This window comes from Colobus angolensis, unplaced genomic scaffold (genome assembly GCF_000951035.1).
Source record: "Colobus angolensis palliatus isolate OR3802 unplaced genomic scaffold, Cang.pa_1.0 Scaffold237, whole genome shotgun sequence".
NCBI lineage: Eukaryota > Metazoa > Chordata > Mammalia > Primates > Cercopithecidae > Colobus > Colobus angolensis.
In genome coordinates, this window is record NW_012115566.1 from 1096799 (window position 1) to 1110969 (window position 14171).

The 14171-nt window shown below is 43.8% G+C and overlaps 2 non-coding genes across 2 annotated transcripts; one reads left to right on the forward strand and one right to left on the reverse strand.

Moving 5' to 3' along the window:
• Positions 1 to 12510: 12510 nt before the first annotated feature.
• Positions 12511 to 12582, reverse strand: TRNAE-CUC. Its single transcript has one exon. It is a non-coding gene; the product is annotated as a tRNA-Glu (tRNA).
• Positions 12583 to 13048: 466 nt separating this feature from the next.
• TRNAF-GAA lies at positions 13049 to 13121 on the forward strand. The gene has a single exon. It is a non-coding gene; the product is annotated as a tRNA-Phe (tRNA).
• The last annotated feature ends 1050 nt before the right edge of the window (positions 13122 to 14171 follow it).

A 14171-nucleotide genomic window follows, 5' to 3' on the forward strand; every position in this document is an offset into this window, starting at 1 on the left:
TGTGTCACTGCACTCCAGCCTGGGCAACAGAGCGAGACTCCATCTCAAAAAAAAAAGAAAGAAATTACTAGCCTGACCTCCAGAAGTCTTTTGATGTTTACTAAACACATAAAATGAACATTTGAGAGCGTATTTTTTTTAGTAAATTTTAGACTTTTACCTAGCGAAAAAGATATGTCTTAAAAATTTTGAAGGACTACTTTATGAACAGTGGGTTAATCTTGTTCTGCAACTATCCCAGAATAGAATTACAGTCCACAAGTAGAAGCTACAGGACATCTGTACATTTAGGAGATACTCAACTGGAACAGATTCTGCCCTAAGGTAATAAGTTTGGTAAGAATAATGCTAAAGAAATTCAAAGGTCAGGTTCATAGTTGAATGATAAAACATGTTGCTTGAAACCCTAAGTTATCTGTAGTTCTAATTCTGAAGAGTTACCAAACAAGAGTTAGTCTAACTTATAATTTACATACAAAAATCACCAGGTAAACTCACTTTTTACAATCTAATTACATTCTACATGCAAACACAGAATTTTTACCAGAAACATTGATATTATGAGATTATTTCTACTTTACCTTCACAAAAGAAATAGAGAATGCCCATTTCATTTAAGTTTAAGAAAGATGATAAGATACTTCTTGGTAAGGATTGTAGCTTGACTACATGTATCTGGTATTGCTCCTCCCTGAGAACTACACTAATGCTACAGTAAAACCATTCATAATCAGGAAGAATGACAGAAGAAACAACAACAAATTTTGGAAACTGAAAAATGGATAAGTAGTAATGACATTGAATCTAAGAAAGCCAGATTTTAGCCTGAAGGGGGCAAGTAAAGGACAAATCTGACCAGGCATAGTGGTTTACATGTGTAATCCCAGCACTTTGGGTGGCCGAGATGAGAGGATCACTTGAGATCAGCAATTTGAGACCAGCCTGGCCAACACGGTGAAACCCTGTCTCTCTATTAAAAATACAAAAATCAGCCGGGCTTGATGGCGCGTGCCTGTAGTCCCAGCTACTGGGGAGGGAGAGGGGGAGGTGGCAGTTAGCCAAGATCACACCACTGCACTCCAGTCTCTGGGCAACAGTGAGACTCCTTCTAAAAAAAAAAAAAGACAAATCTATTTTACATCATAGAATCTTAAACGACTCAAGAAATGGTGGCACCATATACCCCTGGAAATGAGGATGAACGGACTAAAATGAGGAGAGTCTGTCAAAGGCTATTTAGGAAGCAAGCAGAGTCCTAGGTCCTCAAGCCCAAAGAAGATTGGAGGTTTATTTTCTGAAGAAGGTTAAACAAAGGATATGTGGGTTAGACACACTCAAGGACAGGAATTCCATTTGGGAAAAGGAGCATTCTGAATGCCAATGCCTCCAGCCTACTTTCCTTGTCTCCCAGAAAGGTGAGGGTCTGGCTTTCACCTCCCAGACAAAACACAGTTTTCAGTGAGAAATCCAACCAGAATAGACCTGAAGATACATCAGGAGTTTCTCAGCAAGTGGCCTAGCCACATAACCTGTAGTGAACATAAGCAAGTCATAGTCGTGCTGTCAGAGCTTCCCATAGGTTTTATAGTCCTCTTCTATTAAAAAAAAATAAAGTTTATTGGCCAGGCACAGTGACTCACACCTGTAATCCCAGCACTTTGGGAGGCTGAGGCAGGCGGATCATCTGAGGTCAGGAGTTCAAGACCATTAGCCAGGCATGGTGGCTCTTGCCTGTAATCCCACCTACTCGGGAGGCTGAAGCAGGAGAATCTCTTGAACCCAGGAGGCAGAGGCTGCGGTGAGCCGAGATCGTGCCATTGCATTCCAGCCTGGGCAATAAGAGCGAAACTCCGTCTCAAAAAAATAAATAAATAAAAAACAAATTTTATTATAGAACACTTCAAATCCATGCAAGAGCAAAGGCAATAGAAAAATGAACTCCACGTACACATCATTCAGCTTCAACAATTATTACATCAGGGTTAATCTTGTTTCATCTGTATCCCCACCCATTCCCTCTGCTTAAGATTATTTTCAAGCAAATGACAGAAATTGTGTTTCATCCATAAGTATTTAATTGTCTATAGGAGATAATGACTGTTTAAAAAAACTAAAAATATGGGCCAGGCGTGGTGGCTCACGCCTGTAATCCCAGCACTTTTGGGAGGCCGAGGCGGACGGATTGCCTGAGGTCAGGAGTTTGAGACCAGCCTGGCCAACATAGTGAAACCCCATCTCTACTGAAAATACAAAAATTAGCCAGGCGTGGTGGCAGGTGCCTGTAATCCCAGCTACTCGGGAGGCTGAGGCAGGAGAATTGCTTGAACCCGGGAGGCAGAGGTTGCAGTGAGCCAAGATCACACCACTGCACTCCAGCCTGGGCGACAGAGTGAGACTCCGTCTCAAAATAAATAAATAAATAAACAAACTAATAATAGAGCCAGGGGCACGACGGCCTGTGCTGTAGTCCCAGCTATTGAAGAGGCTGAAGTGAGAAGACTCCTTGAGCCCTGAAGTTTGAGGTTAGCCTGGGCAATATTGCAAGACTGCATCTCTAAAACACAAACCAAAAATATAAATAAACTAACACTAGTACAGTTATCATACCTAAACAAAATCATCTACTTGGCAACATCATCAAAGATTCATTCGGTGTTCAAATATTTCTCTAATGCCATTTTTTTCTTAACATTTGAGAAAAAACAGGCCTGGCACCATGGCTCACACCTGTAAGCCCAGTACTTTGGGAGGCCAAGGCAAGAGAATCACTTGGGCTCAGGAGTTCAAGACCAGCCTGGGCAACATAGCAAGACCCTGTCTCTACAAAATATTCAAAAATTAGTCAGGCATGGTGGTGCACGACTGTGGTCCCAGCTACTCGGGAGAGGAGATTGGGAGGTCAAAGCTGCAGTGAGCCATCATCATGCCACCACACTCCAGCCTGGGTGACAGAATGAGACCCTGTCTCAGAAGAAAAAAAAAAAGGTATTCAAATAAGGTCAATACATTGTGATTAGTTCGTACGTATCTTAAGTCTTTTAACATATACGTTATCCCCATATCTCTTTTTTCTTGAAATTTATTTAATGATTAACTAGGTGGTTGGTGCTATTGAGTTTCACAGTTTGGATTTTAATTATTGCACACCTTTGGTAGTATTTAACATGTTCCTCTGCCCCTGTATGTCCTAAAAATTAATAGTTAGATCTAGGGGTTTTAGATTTGGTTTTGGTAAGACTACTTCATAGGCATCAGCACAAGCCTTTTTTGTTTAACATGACTAAAGTAGTCTTCAATAGCCTCCTTGCTTTCTGGTGAAAAGATTTTCCAGGTTCATCTGGTATATTTCCTTAAGAAAACTCTTCTAAAACTAGTACAGGAAAAAAATACAAGACCTGAATAGTCTGATACCAATTATTTAAGTAGAACCTATAATATATATTCCCAGAAAGAAAACTCCAGGCTCAGATGGTTTCACCAGTTAATTCTACTAAACAAACGAGGAAAAATAATCCAAATGTTAAACTCATTTTATGAGGACTGTGTAACCTTAATACCAAACCATTAGGGAATGATGAGGAAAAACAAACAACACAAGGAAATTTTTTTTGTTTTTTTTTTTTGAGATCGGAGTTTCACTTATCGCCCAGCTGGAGTGAAGTGGTGCAATCTTGGCTCACTGCAACCTTTGCCTCCCAGGTTCAAGCGATTCTCCTGCCTCAGCCTCTTGAGTAGCTGGGATTACAGGCGCCCGCCACCACGCTCGGCTAATTTTTTGTATTTTTAGTAGAGACAGGGTTTCGCCGTGTTGTCCAGGCTGGTCTCGAACTTCTGACCTCAGGCGATCTACCCGCCTTGGCCTCCCAAAGTGCTGGGATTACAGGCGTGAGCCACGGCGCATGGCTGGAAATTTTTTAAAAAAGAAAATTACAGGCTATTATCATTCATGAATGTAGTGAGAAAAATCTTGAGATAGTAGCAAACAGAAGCCAGGAATATACATTTTTTAAAAGATGACATGACTTGAACAAGTTAAGATTATTCTAGCATGGAGAAGGTGGACTAGCATTCAAAAATCAGTAAAGGTGGCCAGGCGTGGTGGCTCACGCCTGTAATCCCAGCACTTTAGGAGTCCCAGGAGGGAGGATCACTTGAGGTAAGGAGTTTGAGACCAGCCTGGCCAACGTGGCAAAACCCCCCTCTCTACTGAAAATACAACGATTAGCCAGTGTGGCCCGCACCTGTAATCCCAGTTGGGAACAATTCTGTGATTGTCCTTCTTTCTAACATACAATTCATATGATTTTCTTTTTATTCTCTTAAATCTGAAACATCATTCAAAATCTACACATAGAAAACTATCTCCTCTTTAGTAGAGTTTGCCCCTATTAGGGCAATAACATATCTAATCCTTGTGAACCCCCATGAGAACCCCGCTAAACTCCGAGTTCCATGGGGCAAGGACGTTCTGTGCTGTTCCCTTCCACATCCTCTGCATACCCTCCCAAACTTTAACTATGAAGCTGGAAGGAGGAAGAGACGATTAGGGAAGGCTTCCAGGGAGAAACAACTTCCAAGCTAAGGTCTAGAGAATGAGACAGACCGGAAGTATGCAGACAGAACTGCTCGGAGGAGATAGGGCTCCCCCGGAAACCACAGAGATAGGGGGTACTGAGAAGCCCACAGAGAAGGTACCTGGCTGGATGTGTCTGGCAGTTGTAAGGTAAGGCAAGGCACTGGCACTTTCCCTAGAGTTGTCTCTTCTCTAGTCCAAGCGAGAAGTGAGCACACTACAGAGAGGCTGGAGGAAGAACCGCAGCTGATTCCAAACATAAATTAATCCTTCAGGCTGGGGGCGGTGATTCAAGCCTGTAATCCCAGCACTTTGGGAGGCCAAGGAGAGAGGATCACTTGAGGCTAGGAGTTCGAGACCAGGCTGACCAACGTGGCGAAACCCTGTCTCTACTAGAAATACAAAAATTAGCCAGGGCGTAGTGGCGCGCACCTGTAATCCCAGCCACTCGGGAGACTGAGGCAGGAAAATAGCTTGAACCGGGGAGGCAGAGGTTGCAGTGAGCCGAGATCGTGCCACTGCACTCCAGCCTGGGCGACAGAGCGAGATTCTGCCTCAAAAACAAACAAAATTAATCCTTCAGGGGAACTAGCGGAATCTGTCTTTAGTTAGGAGCAGATTGCAAGGGTCGGACGTCCATTCGTTTGTTTGTAATAAAGAAGTATGTGTCATTAAAGTTTTCCTTTTGCTTGTGTCACTCATTGCTGTATCTGAGGCGCCTGGAGTACACTGTCCTCTTAATTACAGGGGAACATTGTTCTGTGGACGGTTATCTCTAGCTCCTTGGTAAACAGAAGTCAAAGAAGAGAAAGAATGGGATTGATACGTAAGAACCATGCGCACTGAACATTTGGAAAGGGATTCCCCTGAAAACTGTCCCCAGTGAGAATGAAAAGTGCTTGGTATCAGTGGGATTCAAACCCACGCCCCCGAAGAGACTAGATCCTTAATCCAGCGCCTTAGACCGCTGGGCCACGCTACCGTGGGTCCTGGATATACCTTTCCGCACTTTCCCTAGTAGAGAATGTCGCCCCCTAGGCGTTTAAGGCGTATCTTTTTCCCCAGTGGGGAATGTTGCCCCCTGCGGCGTTTAAGGTGGTCTTCTCCCCACGACCTCTTCTTCTCTGGAGCTCCCTCCAGTGCCACCAGAGAACTTCGGGTTGCTGTTCAGCCGCCACACACCCCGACCCCCAACACGTTGCTTTCGCACTGATGGGAGCAGTGAGGTGTCACCGATGTAAGAGGAAGCGGCCACGCGGACCGAGAGCCCCAGGGGACGCTGTGGGTCACAGGTTCGCCGTGGAAGGTGACGCCTGCCTGGAGTCCCGACGCCGCTAAGCGAGTTTCGAGTGGTTTGGCCGAGGGAACGCTACGAAAAAAGGGGGCGCCGTGCCAAAGAGCGCAGTTGTAGCTGTTTATGAAGGTAAAAATTCAGAAGGTGACCCGCAGTCTCCGCAGAAAAGGCACATAACGGTTCAGTTTGAAACTCCAAGATTCGAATCATTTAAAAGTATAGTTGCTGCTGTACTATAATGTGATGAATTGATAAAGTTGTTCGTTGCGTTTCTCTTAACTGCAGGCGACAGCGTATCGGTCTCCTTGGCCCAAATTTTTTACTGAGTCCTAAAATAAAAACGGATTGTGCAAAAAATTATGACAGAAATAAGATCATAGTAAAGAAAGCGCTGGAGTTTATTGTTTTGTCATTCATCTTCATTAAAATCAATGCTGACAGAAGTTTTTATCCAATATGCCTATGGAAACTAGGCTGTCTTACAAATTCTTTTTTTTTTTTTTTTTTTTGAGACACAGTTTCGTTCTTGCTGCCCAGGCTGGAGTCCAATAGCGCGGTCTCGTCTCACCGCAACCTCCGCCTCCTGGGTTCAAGCAATTCTCCCGCCTCAGCCTCCCGAGTAGCTGGGATCACAGGCATGCGCTACCATGCCCAGCTGATTTTGTATTTTTGATAGAGATGGGGGTTTCATGTTGATCAGGCTGGTCTGAAACTCCTGACCTAAGGTGATCCGCCCGTTCCAGCCTCCCAAAGTGCTGGGATTACAGGAGTGAGCCATCACGCCCGGCTGTCTTACAAATTCTTATACTTGAATTGTTCATACGGAATTTATTGCATAGTGCCTGGTGTTAATTTCCTGTGGCTACTGTAACAAATTATCGGAAACTGTGTGTCTAAAAACAACAGATACGCATTCTCTTACAAGTCTGGAGGCCAGAAATCCACAATCAGTATGTGGGCCAAAATCAAGGTGTGGGCTGGGTCCAGCTCGCTCTAGAAACTCTAGGTAAAATCCTATCCTGGCCTTTTCCAGTGGTGGTGGTTGCTTGTTGACTTATAGCCACATTTCTCCAGCCTTCAAGGTCAGCACCTACAAATATACCTCTGCTTTGTCTTCATATGGCCTTCACCACTAAAAAAAAAAAAAAAAAAAAAAGGGCTGATTCACTAAAAGTATCTCGTCAATACTGAAAGTTGCAGTACTCTTAGCAATACATTATTTCCTAAGGAAATTACTTTAGGAAAATTACCAAGAAAAAAGATTTCTAAGAAATATAGTCACTCCCTACTCCATGTTGGTCAGGCTGGTCTGAAACTCCCGACCTCAGGTGATCCCCCCGTTCCAGTCTTTTTTTTTTTTTTTTTTGAGACACAGTTTCGTTCTTGCTGCCCAGGCTGGAGTCCAATAGCGCGGTCTCGTCTCACCGCAACCTCCGCCTCCTGGGTTCAAGCAATTCTCCCGCCTCAGCCTCCCGAGTAGCTGGGATCACAGGCATGCGCTACCATGCCCAGCTGATTTTGTATTTTTAATACAGACAGGGTTTCACCATATTGGTCAGGCTGGTCTCAAACTCCTGACCTTGTAATCAGCCTGCCTCGGCCTCCCAAAATGCTGGGATTACAGGCGTGAGCCACCGCGCCCGGCCTTTTTTTTTTTTTTTTTTTTTTGAGGCGAAGTCTCCCTAAATCGGCCAGGCTAGAGTGCAATGGCGTGATCTTGGCTCACTGCAACCTCTGCTTCCCGGGTTCAAGCGATTCTCCTGCCTCAGCCTCCCGAGTGGCTGGGACTACAGGCACCCGCCACCATGCCCAGCTAATTGTTGTATTTTTAATACAGACAGGGTTTCACCATATTGGTCAGGCTGGTCTCAAACTCCTGACCTTGTAATCAGCCTGCCTCGGCCTCCCAAAATGCTGGGATTACAGGCGTGAGCCACGGCGCCCAGCCTGCTCACGCCCTGCTCTTTCTCCTTGTCTCACTTTCCTTTGTTCCTCAGTATTCCCCAAGGTAGGCGCGCCTCTTTTCTCACCTGCTGTGTCAATCTGGGCTCTCTGCCTGGTTCTCTCAGTCCCTCACAACAGCAATAATCTCCTCTCCACTATCAAGGCTATATTCTTCTACCAGTTCTAGATCTCTGAGAACAAGATGGCCGAACTTGAGGGAGATTGACCACTTTTTGACAGCTTTAACCTTCAAGGACACAAAGCAAGGGTGCCCTCCTGCTAGGTGCTAATTGGTTCAATGTTTCATCAGCTGCATCTTGGTCCATCAAAGGCATCAATCCAGAGACTGATTTTCTCTCTGGTGTTTGCATTCCTGCACGGTAAACTAGAAGGGTGAAATCAAAATAGAAAAATGGCAGAAATTATTTGAAAGTGACGATATCAACCAGTGAGCACCAGGAATCCATTAACCCGTTCAACAAGTACTGACTGAATGCCCACTCTGTGCCTGGGCACTGAATATTCAGGATGAACGCTGACACCGGCGGTCCTCACCCTCACAGCTAGGAGGAAAGGCAAACTGATTAAGCGATTGTAAGTCATCATCGTGACTGAATTGGTGCTGGGTCACGCAGCTCGGGATTGGAACTTAGTGTCGATCTGGAAAGGCCTGCTTGGAGAAATTTACGAATGCACTGAGGAATGGGGTGGAGGTAGGAGGTTGGAGCGAGACAAGACTGGCGAGAAGTTTGAAAAGAGAAAGACAATTTGGGTTGTAGGGGGGCCGCTGGCGGGATTGAACCCGCAACAGAACCACCCCCACAACCCCTCTCTCTCCATAGACTCCCTACTTCCCGGAGGAAAGACTGAGAATCCTGAAGGAGTCAGGAATGAGAAGGACAAAGGAGAAAGAAAAGAGTAGGAGGGCTTCTCCCACAGTCCCCGCGGATCAGTTGCGTAGGTGGTGGAGGTCCCTGACAACTGCAGCTGCCAGCAATGGCTGGATCTGTGATTCTAAAATTCTGAGCAGTAACGAGCCCAAGCGTGCACCTGAGGAAAGAGTAAGGGCACACAGAGTCATAACAAAGTATGTATGTATTTGAGCCAGGGCCTCGCTCTGCCACGATCAGAGCTCATTGCGGCCTCGAACTTCTGGGCTCAAGAGATCCTCCTGCCTCAGCCTCCAAGTAGCTGGAATTACACGCACAATTGACCGCGCCTAGCTTTTCTTTCTCTTTCTTTCTCTCTCTTTTCTTTCTCTTTCTTTCTCTCTCTCTCTCTCTCTCTCTTCCTTTCTCCTCTCTCTCTCCCCCCTACCTCTCTCTTTTTGGTAGAAACGGGGGTCTCGCTTTTTTGTCCAGTTTGATCTCTAAATCCGAGGCTTCAAGCGACCCTCCCGCCTCCGCCAGAAGGACGAATGTAAACGGGACATGAATGTGTCCCTGTTGCCCGGCCCTGGCGAGGCACTTGCTGGTATCCTCTATCCAACTGCCGGCTGAATGTGTTCTCTCTAGGAATCCAGGAGGACTGCCTTTCTCGCTGGTTCTATTTCAGTCCGGATCCCACAGCTTCAGTTCAAGAGGTTTGCTTTGTTTGATGGGCCGGGCATGAGAGTGAGATTTGGAGCTATCCTCACACGTTCCTGGAAGTTGAACAGAGATCTCTGATAGAACTAAACTGATTCCCCAGGACCTACCAACTTGAGAAGTTTTCTGAGAAGCACTTATGTACCCGTATGTACTTGTCAGCAACTGACATATATAAGTCTCTCTCTGTCGCTCAGGGTGGAGTGCAGTGGCGCGATCTCGGCTCACTGCAAGCTCCGCTTCCTGGGTTCAAACAATTCTCCTGCCTCAGCCTCCCGAGTAGCTGGGACCGCAGGTGCCCGCCACCGCGCCCGCTTAATTTTTTTTTTGTATTTTTAGTACAGGCGGGGTTTCTCCATGTTGGCCAGGCTGGTCTCGATCTCCTGACCTCAAGTGATCCGCCCGCCTCTGCCTCCCAAAGTGCTGGGATTACAGGCGTGAGCCACCACGCCCGGCCGCTTTTGCTTCTTCCGATCGCTTGTCCTGGAATGCTGGTTTCCATTTTGTTCCCTAATAAAAATCTTGTTCATTCTTCAAAGACCACTTCAGATAGGGTCTTCACCCCACCTCCAAATCTCCTTCTCTCACACACACACAAACACATGCCAATGTATTTTTCCACACTTCATTTTAGCAGGTGACTCTTCTGCCCAACAGAAAACTTATTCACACTATCCGTCTTCTTCATTCCCTAAGTACCGTGAGAAGAATGATGATGATGATAACGTTAATAACATGGATTTGGATAATTGGCTGATTATACACAAAAGCATTTGTGTATTATGTTATTGACTCATCACGACTTTATATAGTAAATACTATAATACTTCTATTCCCATTTTACAGTTGAGAAAATCGGGATTTGGGGGGTGTTAAGAGGTGAGATTTGTGTCTTGGTCGTTTTTCATTTTCCATAGTGTAGTACAAGCCTATGGGCTCTCAATATTTATAGATTGATTCATTGACCCTAGCTGTTGACTTTTTTTGTTTTTGTTTTTGTTTGTTTGTTTGTTTTTAGCAGTCATTCACATTCTCTTTCCTCCTCTTGTCCTGATGCATATTTTGGTTTTATTTTTTCGACTTTCTCTCTGAGTTGACGAGTAATCAGTGGCAAGTCTGGTGAATAAACGGAACTTACTGTGCCAAAATGCAAAATTAAGGAATTTTTTTTTCCTCTAGGCAATGAATAATAGCTTATATGAGAAGGAAAGAAAGTGGTAGCATTCGAAGAAAAGTTCTTCATCTCTAATCCAATTAGCTTTATATTAGCTTTATGTGGAAAATGAAGGAAAAGAAAGGGAAAAAAAAGAGGTATTAATCAAGATAAATTAACCCAGACAGTTCCTTTCACAGGGGTCCCAACCAGACTGTTTTCTGATAGCAGAGGCATAAAAACTAATGAAGCAGGAGATTCTTGCTGCACATAGAGGAGACAACGTGTGATATCACGAGAAGAAGGTGCTGTTCTGTTCAAGAAGTGATCACCACCAGGCCTAGAGGGTTGAATTCCTATGAAACATTAGATTAAAAGACTTCCGTATATACAGGAATTTTACAAACCATATTACTTTTATGTCTATGTCAAAATAAAATTTCTTAGTCAAATGTATGTGCCAAAGTTTATTAATTCAAGGAGAGAACTGACAAGATGACAAACGAGTGTCCCATCTCAAGGAAGTTTTGGAAACTGAATATATGGGGCAAGAGAAGCGAAAGTGCAATTAATTAGAAAAAGTCCTGCTTCATTTAACTGTATCATAAAAACATCACGTCCTGGCCGTACGCGGTGGCTCACGCCTGTAACCCCAGCACTTTGGGAGGCTGAGGCGGGTGGGTCACTTGAGGTCAGGAGTTGGAGACCAACCTGGCCAACATGGTGAAACCTCCGTCTCTACTAAAAATACAAAAATTAGCCGGGAGTGGTAATCCCAGCTACTCGGGAGTGCCTGTAATCCCAGCTACTCAGGAGGCCGAGACAGGAGAATTGCTTGAACCCGGGAAACCGAGGTTGCAGTGAGCTGAGATCGGGCCACTGCACTCCAGCCTGGGCGACAGAGAAAGACTCCATTTCAAAACAAACAAACAAACAAAAAACTCACATCTTCCATTTGCTGGAGAAATAATATCAGGAGCACCATGATTTTTCTTTGGAAACTTGTAGAGAAGTCATACGTGCCCGAAACTCTTATCAGATATAAGAAAGAAATAATAAGCAGTACATCTGGGGCTGCTCTTTAGACAGACCAAAAAACAAAGATTCGTGCCTCAATACTGTCAGACAGGAGCCAGTTAGCACAGTCACCAAACCTTGTCAGGAGAGAAACAAAAATCTGCTTTTTCTCCAGTAGTTATCGGTAAATTTATCAAATGTGCATTCAGATATGATGCTGAATGCATTGTTTGCCTGTTTCTCAGTTTTGTGACAGCAGGTTTTAATTTAATTTAACATGAAATTAAACCCTCTCCTATCCTGTCTTAGGAAAATACATGATTTGTACGTTCATAGGGGAAGAAAGGTTGAAGCGCTGGAGAGATGAAGCAGTCCCGAAACTGCTTTGGCCCAGAATATTAAATTACTGTGTAGGTATTTCTAGGGCTATCCCCTAGCTCCCAGCTGGAGCAGCATGGAACTAACAGAAAAATCCGAGGAAGATAGACTGGGTGTCTAAACCACTGAGGTTCTAGCAACTTCAGAAGCTTGAACACAGCGATCAAATCTCCCAGAAATGACTTCCCCATTTCTTCTCTGTCGTCTTCATAACTGTCTTTTCAAAAGGTTATGCTAGTCTCGACTAACTCCTAATCGATTGTCTCTGGAATTTCCCGCTTACTGAATCACCCAATTGAATGAGTTAAAATTGTTAAAGCGCTTACTTAGAACAATGCCGGACACTCGATCTACGCTAGATTAAGTTTTCATTAATAAATGTTTTTAAATAATTGAAAATTACATCGCTTGTCATTTTGTACCTGGAGTACCAAAACACGAACGGGCTTTCTATGCAGAAAACACTTCATATGAAAATTGAAAGTTAACTTATCCACAATTTGCTGTCTACGCGGAGATTTCGTTCCTGGATGAGAGAATTTGGAGGTTAAAAGAAAAACATGCTTTCCCTGACCGGGAATCGAACCCGGGCCGCGGCGGTGAGAGCGCCGAATCCTAACCACTAGACCACCAGGGAACTTACAAACGTTTTCCTAAAATACTTTTATGAAGCTAGACTCGACACACTTGCACACAGTTGATTTTTCCGTTTTCCAACGAATTAGTGCGAGGTCATGCCCTCGTATTCACCGACCTCTTGTTTTGCACCAACCAATAAAATCTGGACGGCAGAGGGCGTGGAAACGCCATAACAGTAACTGGGAGGTTCGTAACTGGACGATGGAACGTGCTCTGTTTCGATGTGTGCATTCAACAGGGAATAAATTGCAACATTAATTTGTAATTGTCTTCTTGCTTTTCTTTGCATAAAGTAGTGAGCCATATGAAGAACAAAGTAATTTTTTAATTTGTCTTTGGTTCCTTCGGAGTACTTGTCATTGTGGTTTGTGGTTTTGGTTTTGTTTTTTTAATGAATACCTAATAGTAAATAAAAACATAAGTAATAAATTCATTAGGCCTTATTTCCAAGTGACGGGGGCGGAGCCGAAATAGCTCAGTTGGGAGAGCGTTAGACTGAAGATCTAAAGGTCCCTGGTTCGATCCCGGGTTTCGGCAAAAGGGGGCCCGCTTTTTGAGCCTACGGCACTATAAATACCGTACTTTCCTTCTACAATACAGATACACTCCTTAGAACCTAAAATGGGGCACATTTTTCTCAGATTCATAAAGGAAATCGCAAGAACACTGGGATACGTTTATTTCTGTAGCAGAACTCTAGGTGGGGGTTTCAACATCTCACCAGATAAAAGAGGAAAAGGCAAACGTGCTGAAAGAAGTTTAATCTTGAGCAATACCAATTACATTTTATTTTCGACCTATTTTCCCTCAATAAATATTTACCCCCAACGGTAACATCTTGCAAAACTGTAGTGCAAAATCACAATCAGGATATTGATAAAGTCAAGATGCAAAACATTTCCATCACCACAGGGATTCCTTATTGCCTTTTTACAGCCACACCCACTTCCCTACTGTCCCTGCTTCAACCTCTGGCAACTACTAATCTTTTTCACTTTTATGATTTTGTCATTTCAAATGTTTTAAAAATGGAATGATACATTATGTAACCTACTAGGATTGGCATTTTGCACTCAGTGTAATTCTCTAAAGATTCATCTAGGTTGTTCAGCATCAACAGTTCATTCTTTTTTCTTGCTCAATAGTATTCTGTGGTATGAATTTACCAGTTTGAACATCCACCTGCTGAAGGAAAGTTGAGTCATTTTCAGCTTTTGACTTTTACAAATAAAGCCACCATAAACATTTGTATACTGGTTTTAGTGTTAATATAAATCTTTGTTTATCCAAGATAAATGTCCAGGAGTGCAGCTGCCGGGTGGTATGGTACTTGCACATTTAACTTTTTAAGAAACTGCCAACTGTCTTCCAGAACAGCTACATTTCATTCCCACCTACATGTATACAGCCTCATCAGCATTTGGCTGTTGCCACTATTTTTATTTTAGTTATTCTGATAGATGCATAGTGATATCTCACTGTGGTTGCAATTTGCATTTCCCTAATGCTAAGGATGTTGAAAACGTTTTTATGTGCTCATCTGCCATCTGTATATCTTCTTCGGTGAAATGTCTCTTTAGGTGTTTT